The 13,819-nt window shown below is 40.3% G+C and overlaps 1 protein-coding gene across 2 annotated transcripts in view; it reads left to right on the top strand.

The window, feature by feature from the left end:
- Window positions 1-3,555: 3,555 nt before the first annotated feature.
- The window catches only part of LOC119119674 (plexin-A1-like), a 158,110-nt gene continuing 147,846 nt past the window's right edge, over window positions 3,556-13,819 (top strand). For both annotated transcript variants that reach the window (XM_037246165.1, XM_037246164.1), the window contains exon 1: window positions 3,556-3,737. The gene's annotated coding sequence lies outside the window, so the exon portion shown is untranslated. The remainder of the gene's footprint in view (window positions 3,738-13,819) is intronic.

Raw genomic sequence — 13,819 nt, 5'->3', positions numbered from 1 at the left:
TGAGATGGAATGAATGCTGTTGGTTAATATTCTGTCCACTGTCATTTTGGCTAACTCCCAACCACACATATATGTACACTATAGGAATGACTGGTTCATGTTTTAGCCAATCAGATTGTAGATTCACCTCCGGAAGGTCATCCCATGCTCACCATTTTGCCTCCTGTGTGTGTAAATGATCCTCTGCGAGGTGACTATATATCTATATATTCAAGGGCAGCTTGTAAAAAAACATGTTATGACATGTTAATCAAAAAGGGACTGAATTGTTTTAATTGGTATTAAAGTGTGATGGGGAGACTTAGTAAGTGGAGAGCTGTCCCTGCAATCATTACCCTAGCAACGCTCAAACTCTCTCTTTCTCACATTACATTTTTTTCCTCGCTCATCCCCTCAATGCGACAGTGTGAAAGTGGCCAGACTCTGCGACGCACACAACTATTATGAAAATATAAAATGAATATTAGTAGTAATATTTAGGCACGGTAGTTTGATCTCCTATTCAGTGACAGTGTGGATTTGGGTGAGAATTGTTTGTGCTGTGTGATTGACTGGCGACAAGACCATAGTGTCGTTGACCTTTCACTTGTCGGCTGTCAACATGGGGCACAATATCAATATCACAATACACAATATCGCTTAATAATGGCCTCCAACCCCCTTATTCAAAGAAGAAAACTCATTATACACTAGCAGGCTTGACTTAGCATTCATCCACAAATAACAATAGCAACCTAAAGCATATGTATGTTTAACTGTACATGTAAAACTATATGACAAAAGGACATGTACATTACATTAATGATTTGATGCATTACAAGTATGATTTGGTTCCTAATAAAGAAAAAAAGGAAAATGATGTCTATTGAAAAGCTTGTCTTATGATGCCCACAGTTGATATGACAACACAATGTTGTACCGTATTGCCTGTCTGTAGAACGGTACAGTATTAACAAGATGTTATTGTGCTGGGACTTCCCTTAAGGAATGTGCATGATAGAGAGTGAGCAGCAAGGCTCTGAGACTCTGATTTACTGGAACAAGCTCTTTTCTGTGTTTTATTCTTTATTATTTTTAGAGCTGGAAAGGTTGGTAGATGCTATGAGATATTACCTGCAGCGTCAAGTGACTGTCACATGGAAAAAATCTCCATCTACCATTCAGTAAATGATTAAGCTGATGCGAGAGCAGATAACCCATTTCTCATGCTGAACAACTGAATGAATTATTCGTACGATTGTAGCTTCAAGGTGCAGATTGGAGTTAATAAAACAGAACACTTCGACTGAAGATGTTCTCGAATAAGACACACAGGTCACACGCTCAGTAATGTAAGCAGTAGGGTATCACCCGCTTACCACATCCTCTCTCTTCTTCCCAAAGAGGAGGAAAACTGTAGAGTCATCACTCTACATCGGGCTTGGATATCAAGATGATATCCACATGGCGGCCTCAAAGGTCATTGCAGGATCACATGATGGGTGAATCTTTGATCAATTCAACACAGTATGCAATTTATGTAATTGTTTGAATAATGTATCACAGCACATTATTATGGGTTTAATTCTTTCAGTGAACACGCAAAGAAAGCAAAACACTTCAGTCTCAAATTGTCTTTACCCATTGAATGAATGACAATGCCATTACTCTGTTCCTCGGTTGCGCCCTGGGATTGACGTGTTGGGACCTGCAGTTACGCCTGTACTGAGTACTTCTCACGTCTGTGGTGTGAGTCTGACGTAGTTTGTGATGCACTTAATACCACTTCAATTCAAAATGCTCACGGGGCCTGGATTTTCTGAACATAGGAGTATTTATCCCACCCGATGCATGCAGCAAGATCTCTTCTTGCTGCCTTGAGTCCTGATGCTTCGTATGCCCTTCACCTCTACATTCAGCCAGGCCTACTGGTTCTGGTGGATGCTAATGATCTTGGTGTGGGGCCATCATCAGCACATATTGGGTTGAAGCTCAGGACGGAGGAGGCATATTCTTCTATGTCCACTTCTACTTTCTGAGGAGCTGCTTCCCTGAAGATTTGCCAGTTTGTGCAGTTGAAGCAGCCACAAAGCACAGAGGCAGCATGACTGAGCCACACCTTGAGACTACCTGACTGTGAGCTTGGACCATTTCCGAATTGGTTTATTGGCTGGGCCCACTAGTATTGAGATGTGATCAGAGAAGCCGAGGTGGGGGTGGGGTGTGTTACTATCTCCCGCGTTGGTATAGCAACACGCTGGTGAGAACTTGGGGGAGTGTCCATCAATTCGATGTAGTTAAAATCACAAATGAAGAATTCCTGCCTTTTTAGGACCAACACATTTCAGGATAGTTCTTGCATTTCACTCTGCGGAAAGGGGTTACCACAATCTTGTTTCTTTTTGTGTTACAAAGGAGTGGCCAGACTGTGAGAATAATATTTGAAACAGCTCCTATTATGATGAAGTGCAGTTGTACACCTCTGCAAACTACAACTACAAAAAATGAACATAGCCTTACATTAATATTTTACGTCTGCTTGGTTTCTTTTTCACATAACCTGAGGCAGAGTCTTTTGTATAATATCTCATGGGAATGTGTGGATATAAAAGTGAAGTGAAGTAAAGCAGTCTTATAACAAGTCTATGGTAGGAGTCAATCAATGTATTTTCTGTTGGGCTTGTCCATGTTAAGGTTGAAAGTGAATTGGAGGCTTTATAAATCTGGACTGGTTGCCGGCGAATCAGTGGGCACACACTTATTGACAAAAACAATCATGCTCACATTCCCCCATATGTAAAATGTTGTCTTAAATGATGCAGGTTTTGATATAATATGGGAACAAAGCATTCTGTGGAGCATCCTTATTACAGAATGGGTGTTGGAGGGGATTTTATATTTTCATACTTTACTGTTTGTATGATCATAAATGATTTTTATTAAAGCGGAATGTCAATTTCATTTTTGATCAGGTCATAATTTAGTTTTCCCCCAAACCGTTGTGATGATTTTGAAGAATATTTTGAAGAACAAGCACATTTTAAATAACCTTATCATAAGGTGAGTTATACACATATGCACAATTAATTGGATTGTTGTACTGTATTCAAATGTAATATATTTAAAGATGAAATCAGAAGTCAAAGGAAAATAGTTCCAACCAAATTTATATAAAGAAAGGATTTGTTCATAAAGTGTTTGTAATGTCTGGTAATTAAACTTTGCTACAGATTTTCTCCAAACTGGAGAAAACGCTTCGAGTCTGAATTTGCCTGTATTGGCTCCATTCTACCTGCTACCCAAACGAGGACAACCACTGTAGAAAGTAAATAGCTGGGTGAATTATACTAAAATCATACAATTTAATATGCAATTTAAATATAAAGCAGACAAATGTAGCAAATTGATTCCATGGGTCCAATGCTGCCACTTTCAGGCCTAATCGAGAGGCGCGCCTGGCAATGCGCTGTAACACAATTTTGACGCCTGGGGGCGCCCTTCTCTCTCGCTTTCTCCCTCTTGTTTCTCTCTCTCTCTCTGGATTATTGGATGTCTGAGCCGAACAGCCTCGCTCTCATTCATGTTGACTGCTGCTCTCCTGTGCGCAGGAAGCCGCGGAGCTGAGCTTTAGGACGGGTGCTGATTCTGCTGCCGCCTGACATCTCGGCCGGGAATTTAAACGACGGCACCACCGCTGCCTTCTTGACACCTTTTAAAGAGTTTTGTCTAGGCAGAAATGATAAGGACTGTGTTAACCAGTAAGTACGAAACTTTTCCCCCGTGCTTGTTCCATCCATAAACCCATCCATGCATTTAAAGTGTGCACGATGGTCATTCAAAATTTCCCGAACCTCTTCTCACATTGTCCGGTTTACACAAATGTCGGGTCGGCGGATGAGCCATCCCTTCTCTTTTCATCCTCCGCATCAAAATCTGTTTGTGTGTGCGCACATGAGAACGCAAAGGCTTATGCATCGACTGACACTCCGTGTTTCTGCACAAGTTCTTTTAAAGCGGGAGTTGGCTTCAACGCACCAGCGCAAAGGCGGTGTGTTGCGTCTCGTACATTGCACTTAGAAATATAAGAATGTGGAATTATTTCATGCACTCCTGCAACGATTTCCACAAAGGTTGCACTGCAAAGTCCCATCTCTCTACGCACCCACCCACTGGCCACGGTATTAGGTACACCTGCACTGTCTCGTGTCATCCAATGCAAGTTATGAACAATAAAATATATACGTATATTATTCATAACTTGTAATAATATAATAATAATAATAATAATAATAACACTCTAATATTAATGCTCACTTCTGAATGACACTGCAAAGAGGTAAATTATTTAACAAGCTACTAATGGTGGCCAAAATGCATAGTGACACGTCTGAGTGTGATGCAGTGCAGCAACTTTAACTGGTGGATGTGGTTATTAGGGTTCACTTGCTCATAGGTGTCTAACTCAAGGCTTACGGGCTGGATCTGTCCTGACATATCGTTTTATATGGCCCCTAAAAGCTTTCCACAGTCTTACTTTGACTTAGAAATTTGAAACTCACCATAAAAAATTGGACTAACAAAATGCAGGGTCAATTATGAAATATGGGGTTAGTATTTGGGTTTGTGGGTGGGCATTTTGGGCCTCTTAAAACAAGTTTGACAACAAAAACACTGGGGTCTCTAATGCTATGGCCACTGTGCATATGTAAAGCTTGTTCACGTGAAGAAAAAAACTATAAGTGTTTCCATCACACAGTCACAATTTTTTAAACTTGGAAAGTGAAAATGAGGCAAGTTGGTTGATCACTTTTCATGTGCCAAGCCTGCTCGAAGGTAAGAATGTGTGTGTAAGTTTGTGCTTCGGGAGCTCATTTCGTTCTTTGTGTCTTGTGAGGATGTGTGATATCAGACTGTGGCTTCAATGAGTACAAGCACTTGCAAATGTACACAGAACGCCACCTTGGCATGCAAACTAGTGTTGCATAGTGACGTAGTGATGCTGATACGCCGCTGTTAGACTTGCAGTTGTGCGCGCAAAGTGAGTCAGGATCTGACTCTGATGTTGCGTCTGCTTCTGGCAGCCTGTAACCTAATTACCTAATTTAGTCCCGCAGTCTTTATTATTAATTTGATCCCACTCCTTTCTAGTAGTGTGTGTGTGTTTGGTGCCATCACAGTTCAGCCTTTAGTTAAAAAACGGGGCTTTGAGGATCTTGTCGGTGGTCAAAGCCTTAAAAAGACTTTATTTTGCCCTGGTTACACCAAGCAGGCAGTGTTTCCAATCGTATGAGTTTGTTAACAGGATTTTCCCAAGAAAATTTTTTTTTTTCAAAAACGTTTATTGATCTCCCACTCCTTTACGCATACATCAAATGCACTTCACTTTCTTGCTAATTGCTTTTACTGTTAGAATTCTGTGATTTCTTTAATTCTTTATTTTTAGTACTGTATTTCATTACATACTTAGTCCCAATAAGCTATGTACACGACTGCCTCCTACAGGACAGGAAAGGAAGTGTATGGCCCCTAGCCCTCATGGTCACAGATGATCATTTGTTAATACAGTTTGTGACAAATGTTTACGCTTTGGTCTTCTTGTAAAAGAAGACTGGTCAAAAGCTATTACCCCCTTAGAATACCCAAACATAATATCTTTGTACTTATGGCATACTGTATTTGTGGCCAAATGTGACTGCTTCGGTGTGGCATGTGGGGAAATTGAATCAGTGAGTCAGTTATTTGGAACGGGCTCGGAAAACCTCTGAAGGTACTGAATGCTGTATAGAATTGCATCTTTGCCAATGTCATTGGATGAGTTTAATTCAGTGTGGATAAAGATAGACTTCCCACAGCTGACGTCACGTTGTTCATCTTCAGAATGCAAAGTAATTGAGACTGAATTGATTCCTTTCTGGCACAGGTTATGGGCAACAACTGTTTGGCTTTGTGACGTTAATGTTTATGGTTTGAGTATTTTGGAATATCATTAACAGTTTCCTTGAATTCCATTGACAATGACTGAACAACCACACGGTTCAATGTTGGCTCCTCACCACCTTGCTTAGCAGGAACGTGCCTTGTTTTGACCAAATCACCAACTGCTTCAGCTTTGGTGTGTCTGCTGAAGGAGGAGGGGGGTCGGCACTCTCTGCTGACAGTCGACCACGCACCCTGCGGTGTGTGTGTGTGCAGAGCGGCTTCATACTTGAAGGGCCTGCAGCGTGTTGGACGGCAATGTCGCTGCTCGATAAAGCCGTGGCGGCGTGTGCTCCTTGTAACACGTCGCAGGATGTCATAGATGGAACGTTTTCAGATTTGACATTTAAATGCAGTGTGGGTCGCCGCAGTGGCAGCTTGCTCACCATGTGCTTCTACTCTTCAGCTGAGATGTGAACCCACATGGCCCTACAAAACACCAGTTAAGGTCAGAATTGGAACAAGATGTTTGGAGGACATTGTTTCAATCAGAACTTTTATCACCCAGTCTGGGTTGGCCTACACATTCCGTTTAAATGTAGGCTAAGGAGGTTAAGAGATGGCCTTTGATTGAGATGTCAGTGGTGGAGTAAAAATGAAGTAATTGCTTCAGACCCATCATTTTCAGGCCCAATTACACAACGTGGTTTTCAACTAAAAACAAAATGAATGTGTTTTTGTGGACTGAAGTCTTGTATATATTTTTTTTCTACATTTTAAAACCATTTTTTTCCGAGGTAATGCAACCTAAAATACTTTGTTTGAGATAAAAGAACCAGTGAAGTATTTTTTTCTACATTTTAAAACGGGTCTAAAAAGTGGAGGTCTGCCATTCCTGCATTTATTACCAATTTTTGTTGTTGTGAAAACTGTGACTTTTACTTGGTTGTTATCATGTTAACGTAAGCTGTGGATGGTTAACATAAAAAAACTTGAATTTATTCCGTTTTGTTTAAAGTAGGGTCTGTCTGATAAAGATCTTTTGAAACAGATTCCAATATTTGGCAGGAAAAAAGTCCCATGATTATTTACCAAAATTTAGTTCTGGTCCCTTAATACCTAAAACAAAGGCATGTATTAGGCGGAACCTTTAGTATTTTAGCTTGATATTTGTGCCATAAATGTATGCAGCACATAAGCAACATCAGTGATGTCATTGCAAAACGTGATTTCTGCCTGAAGCCCTTTAATGTTAAATCCCATTCTTTGAACTCCATCTTTGGCAAAATATAATAATTTCAAACTAAAAACCAGATGAACCTTTGTCACATGCCATCTTTGAGAAAGTTGCATCTGAAATGCATGATGTACACAGAAATCAACTTAAGCGAGAGCCAATTTTATCATTAATAATGCACACCAAGCATGAATATATTATAAACCTTATCAACATGTATACTTACAGACTTTGCATCTTAATGGGCATGTGGAGATTGGAGAAGGATGTTTGGTCCAGTTTTTACTGGATGGGAAATGATGAGTTTTCAAGGAATGCTGTAGATGTAATCTTTTGAAAATTTGAATACTGGCAGAGATGCATAAAGATAATGACATTTGTTGATCATTTTCTTTTTCCTCATTCATGAGAACTCATTAAGATGATTGGTGTCATCTCATAAATTAATTCATTATTCACAATAACATTTAATCATATCATCAAAAGGTAATTTGAGTCAATTCATTTCAGAAAGGTGTATCAAATTGCATGGTAGCACTTCACATGAATTTGTGCCCAAGAAGTAGCTGTCACTTTCAAAAATGATAGTGACCCTGCATGGACCCTCCCTTCCTTGGTCTTTTTTTCTTTTTTCGTTTCTCCAACTTTTCCGATCATGACAGTAAGTACAACACTCTACTTTAATATGAAATAAACAGGAGACAAGGTCGAGGATAAAATGAAGTAAAAAGAGCTTTTTAAGTTCTTGCTATCATTTTGCTGAAAGGTCGTGCACATCAAACAGAGCGGCCAGATTGAAATAGTTCCTCTTGTAAGAGTAGACGCGTGCTCTGATGTGACGGCTCAGTGCAAGACCCTTTTACTCACTTCCAAAACGCAAACACTTCCCAAGATGAAACTATCAACTTGTAAGGGAACTTTATGACATTAACACCTGCTCTGTAGTCAGATGAATGGTGCCTAAACTCTTGTCCTTGTGTTTGAGTCTGTTTCGACAGTTCCGCTGTTGTTTAGTCAGCGATTAAAATAATTTTAGCTTCTTTTTTTTCATCTGCTGAGCATACAGCTTGTGCTGTGAAGTCCCGGAGGACCAATTTAGGCCTTATGCTCTGCGCAGTCTGAACAGTTGAGGCAGCAGAATAATCAGTGCAGCGAGGGTATCTATGCATGTGTGTGTGTCAACGCTTGCATAGACAACAGTATAGTGTACCAGTGGTCCCCAACCATTTTTCATGGTAATACAGATTTTTGTGCAAACTGGCAAGCATATTACAGAGTAGAAATGAATTAATTGGCAAAGGTGATATTGGAAAAAAAACATTTCCTCCCCCAATATATCGATACTGCTTGGTACCAAATGGCTCGAGGAATATACAATAAAAGCCACACATGCGTGTGTTTGGTTCGCAGGGGTGATACGGGGTGGCTCCTCACTTTGTCATGTCACAAAGTGAGAACCTGGTTGGAATGAGCAGGAATACTCCAAGATGAGTGGATGGATGAAAACACCACTCTGAGGGGAGTTTTAGTTAACATTTTAACATGGCTGAAAACTTGATGTAGCATGATATGCCTCCTTTAATGATGTTAATTTTGTTTGACACCGAGGTATTAAAATATGTTCATCATCATGGTGGTTATAGTTTGTAGCACTGTACTGCAGTCTTCTGAGAGCTGCGTCTCCTTCGTTGCAGCCAAAAAGTTGTGGCTTTTACAATTTTCTGTCGAGGCCTATTAATATGAGGTTAGGTAGAGATTTTAATGATCTAGCAGGAAATTCTGTAGTCTTTAATGACATATATCTGGCATCACATATGATCCAAGATAAGGTCACTAGAGCTTATTTATCCGTTTCAGAGGGAGAGCCCAACTTATTCTAAAAGATAGCTGATCCAGGATTTGCGGTAGCTGAGGTCATACAGTTAACATTTTTGTTGGAGCTCTAGAGGCGTACTTTTTCAACACATACTTCGTCTTAATTCCTCAGCGCTTCCTCTGGTAAGGAGAGAAGCGACGGTAATAATTTTGTCTTGCAAAAATATTAGGTGGAATGTTTTTGAAAACATCCACTTGTGCAACTTAAGAATTCTTGGGAAACATGTTCAGTGTAATAATGCGCACACATCTAATTACACAAATGCATGACCTCTAGAAATTATGCCGGTCATGTATTGCTTGTGTCGGTTCTTTCTTCTTCTCCTTCAAGTGCAGGCGTTCAAATAAGTGGCTGGAGAAGTATGATTTCGTCAAACGAGCAACGTCCTTGAGGAAAACAAATGAGGCGGGAGATGAGGAAAAATGTGAGAAAGTGAAGGAAATGACATAGGAGGAGGGGGGAAAAGCATCCGTAAGCAGTGAGGCAAAAATGAGTGCGTTAAGATGAGTGAATGGGAGCACGGTGACAGTGAGTTTTGTTGATTTAGTCCTGCACAAGCCCGTTATTGTTCCTGTTCTAGTTGTGATGGGGGGGCTCTCGGAAGTGAGGACAAGAAGGTGCGATGCAATGCAAACATCAACATTGGATTGCATGCGCGATGACATCATGTCAGTCAAGACTCAAGAGAAACATTTCAGGATTTAGATTGGAGATTTATGATGTGGTGTGCATTAAACATTGGCAATATTAAGCTGCTAATATAATTTAACATTCATACCAATTATCAACTTTCTACCAACATTCAAACCAACTTTCAACTTTTAGTCGTCCAAATCTTCGACCATCTGATTGGTCGCTGGGAGAATAAGATAAAAAGTTATCTCAACATGAATTAAATCAGCTCCAGTGCACTGCATGCTCTCTGCTTGACTGGTCCTTAACACAATGTTAAATTAGACCAAACATTGAAATGTGGCAACAAGGTTGATGGAGCAAAATAAGTTCTTTTCCTCATGTTGAAAGCCGACAGAAGCTCACTTTGCAGTCAATGTTGTGTTTTAAACATCTGCGAAAAGCCTCCTGGCACTGGCCCACTTGGCTCAGTGTTGAGGATGAAATAAATGAAGGTGCTATCATAACTGCTGAGTCAGAGAGAACAGTGACCCGCCCTCTGATCATCTCACACACAAATTGAGGCTCACCTCATTTTGTTGAGTGCTCACTCAAACAAACGTGTGTGTGTGTGTGTGTGTATGTGTGTGAGTGAGAGAGGGAGAGAGAGAGCGAGAGAGAGCGAGAGAGAGCGAGAGAGAGCGAGAGAGAGGTGACTGTAAGGTTGTGTCTGACTTTGAGGAACAGGATTAGTGAACCGTGGGGTGCATCCTCTCATCGCTCATGAAAAGTGGAGCGTGTGGGTTCAGCGTATTACACAAGGACAGGCAAGAAGGTATGCTCTCGAACTCCCTGAAGCCGCTGACTGCAGCATGCGGCTTAGGTTCTCTGGTCTGTTGTCAGAGATGGTGATGACTTATGAACTGATTTATTCGTTGGAACATTTTGTCAAAACCAGTAGTTTTATCTTGGCAATCCTTCTTCAGCACATTTGACTTGTACATGTACAAAAGTTGCTCAACTCTGTGCACCACCACAGTAGTTGTAGAACACATTGATGACATGAGACCAAGCAAGCCTCGTGATGAAAATAAGTTCATAATGAGCAGGAACTAATGTATGGCCCAGCAGCACTGTGGACAATTGCTTAGCACAGCTGCCTCAAAGTTCTGAAGTTCAGGGTTCAAGTCTTGACCCCATATGTACACACGCACGAATGCACACACACACGCACACGCACACACACATATATATACATACGTATATATCATAAATATTTGTCTATATAGCCTCATCCAAATTCCTGTTCCTTTTCCTCTTTTGCCATTGTGTGCGATTCTGTCACCTTCAAATTCCCCAGCACGCAAGGATAAAGGCAAGGATATGGATGATGGAGCACATAAGCGTTGTGCTGTTGATAGTAAATGCTTCCATTTCTACCCCTGAAGCAAAGTGGAACAGTGCAGGGTCAGAAAAATGATGAAACGTATCCAATGCACCTTGAGGTTTTCAGCTTGAAAGTATTGCGACTTGGACGTTGAAATTGGCCCATGAATCACTAACTTTACAAGCCGGTGACGCATGGGGAACCATTGTGAGGTGAGACGGACATGGCGCTTGCAAATGGATCAGAAATTGGAGTGAATGTGTCGAGTTTTGTGGAAGTGGTAGCAAAAGCTTTTTTTTTTTTCCCCAAGTGCAACGAAAGCCTTCAATGAAGTCTGCCTAATGGGGCTTACTGTGATTCCCTTTTTTCTTGTCCCGATTTGTCTTTCTTCTTCCTTTCTCCACACTTGGAATTGAGTGCCATTATTTGGTGTGGGTTTTCCTCCCTTGTCTCTGTATTCTCTGTCATACTCTCTGTTATATTTGTCCCTTAGTCTCTATATCCAAAAGAATGAAAGGAACAGCCGTTTAAAGTTTTACTTTGATTTTATTGGTCTCGCTCTTCCCCTCAAGAATGCAATATCAGGGACATTTATGAGACTAATATTTCATGGTAACATATGTTAAGTGATGGGCCTCCACAGGATTTGGGTCTGGGCTGCCACGTCAGATTATTGTTCCGGGTTCAAGCAACTGAGAATCAATTCATATCCATTATTGCTCTACCAATCATTTTGAATCCTATTGTTGTTGAAATACAAAGAAAACCTTCCCCCCTGAATGAAATCAAGGAAATAGAATAAACATTTTGCAAACTTTATTACTGTATATAATATTCAAAATGATGTTTTAGTGTCTTTACACTTGAATCCACTCATCCATTTTCTTTAGCGCTTATCCAGTTCAGGTTTGTGGGGAGCTGGATTCTGTCCCACCATGCGCCTTTGGAAAAAGACAGATACACGCTGGGCTGCTAGCCAGTCAATGGCACAGCACATATAGATGAGGACAAACATTTACTTTCACATCCTCACTGTCATTGAATGGGAACGGAATCCACGCTGCTTACACCAAAAACAGGCAAGTGAACTATGACACCAAACTTAACCACTGTCAATGAGCACAAATGCCTTTGTTTTAACTTTTAAAGCATAATGAAATATCCGTGTAATTTATCCAACTCTCGGAATGGTCAAAGTATGAAAATAAGTTAACCATTTAATTAGTAGTAACAACACTTTTGCTTCACAACATCTTTCACTACGTATTTCTAAATGTCAGACCGAGAAGCTTCTCAGTTTGAATGTGTGACTGACACAGCTCGGACTACTTTACATCGTGTGTTTATTTGTCTATGTGGACTGTTTGTGTGTGTGTGCAGAATAGCATGCCCGTGCGTGTGTATATAACTGTGAAATTGTTGATGTGACTATAACGTGTTTGAGTCAGCGTGTTTGTGTGTGTAGCCATTGGGGCCACTGGCTTGCTTTAAGCACATTCTTTCTTCTGAGTAAATAGCAGAAAGGGAATTGTTTCAACGTATTTCATTTTTCCTTGTGGACTTGACTGGCTCCTGCAGGAGTTCAAGCCATGTTTTTCTTCAGTAGCATAGATTTACTGTGGAATATCAAACATTCCAGTCATATATTTAAAAAGGGTCAATTTTACTGCCATGAGAGGAATCTGGGTTTGGTTCCGGCGTGATTGTAAGTGGGAATGGTGCATTAGGATGAAAAAAAATATCTGGCCATGATGCCAACAGTGAAAATGAAAAATATTTCCTCAGCGTGGATCTGAATTTTCTAAAATTCATAGAAGTCAGTAGTTAGGACTTTCCTGGTGAGTTGGACACATTGCAGCAGCTAGTGCTACCTTCAGGTCCAACAGTGTTGTTTTGGTTGTGACATATGGAATTGTTAATATTATCACATTGAGAAATATTAGAAATGTGTTTTAATGTAATGAGAATGAAGTTGAAATATTTTGATTAAAAAGTTGCATTTTGTTAGAAAAATGTCTCTCCAGAGACTGCCAGGTAGTGATCTAGTAATAGGATCATTTGGTAAAAAAAAAAACATGTTTATTTAATGATTGAACAAACACAACAAGCGAGATTTCAGTCACTTTACTGTAATTCTTTTTCAGCACTCGCCTCAAATGTAAATAAAATAAAATAACGACACCCGATGTCAAGCGTGTCGTTTTTTTATTGTTTGTCAGACTCATGCTAAAATGTAACTTAAGTATGGCATACTCAGCAGTCCTCATCTTAAAGCAGTCGTACATTTATTAGCGTAATGATGCACCTTGCAAATGACATTTTTTGTCATGACAATTTTTGTAAGACTTTGACTTCAATACTGTAAGACAAATGCAGCTTTACACTTGTGGCGATAAGGGAGCTTTGTTGAAGAGGTTCACCTGTAGGGAACGATAGTGGAGCTACATGATGTACATTTACCTTGACCTATACATCAAACACATTGTTGTGCGTGTCGACATGAGCACCTTTAATCCTGGGGATGCGTATTCTGCATGTTATTGTGTATGTGAGTGACCTATAACTACCATGGGGGTGGGAGAGGAGGCAGTCGATGAGATTCTGGCTGCATGCTGATGCTCCAAAGTATGACAGGAAACATTGCAGAGGGTGGAAATGACCGTCTAGATAGGATGGCAATGCAAACATGGAAAAGTGATGAAGTGCCACTCATTCTGTGATTTAAGAGGGACTAATTGGCAGCACTCTGTGGATGAAACATCATCTGTGACTTTGTGACATTAACATTTTATGCAGTGCGTATAAAGAAAAT

The sequence above is a fragment of the Syngnathus acus genome, chromosome 2 (genome assembly GCF_901709675.1).
Source record: "Syngnathus acus chromosome 2, fSynAcu1.2, whole genome shotgun sequence".
Taxonomy (NCBI): domain Eukaryota; kingdom Metazoa; phylum Chordata; class Actinopteri; order Syngnathiformes; family Syngnathidae; genus Syngnathus; species Syngnathus acus.
The sequence above is the reverse complement of the archived record's forward strand: the minus strand, read 5'-3'. Positions and strand labels throughout refer to the sequence as shown.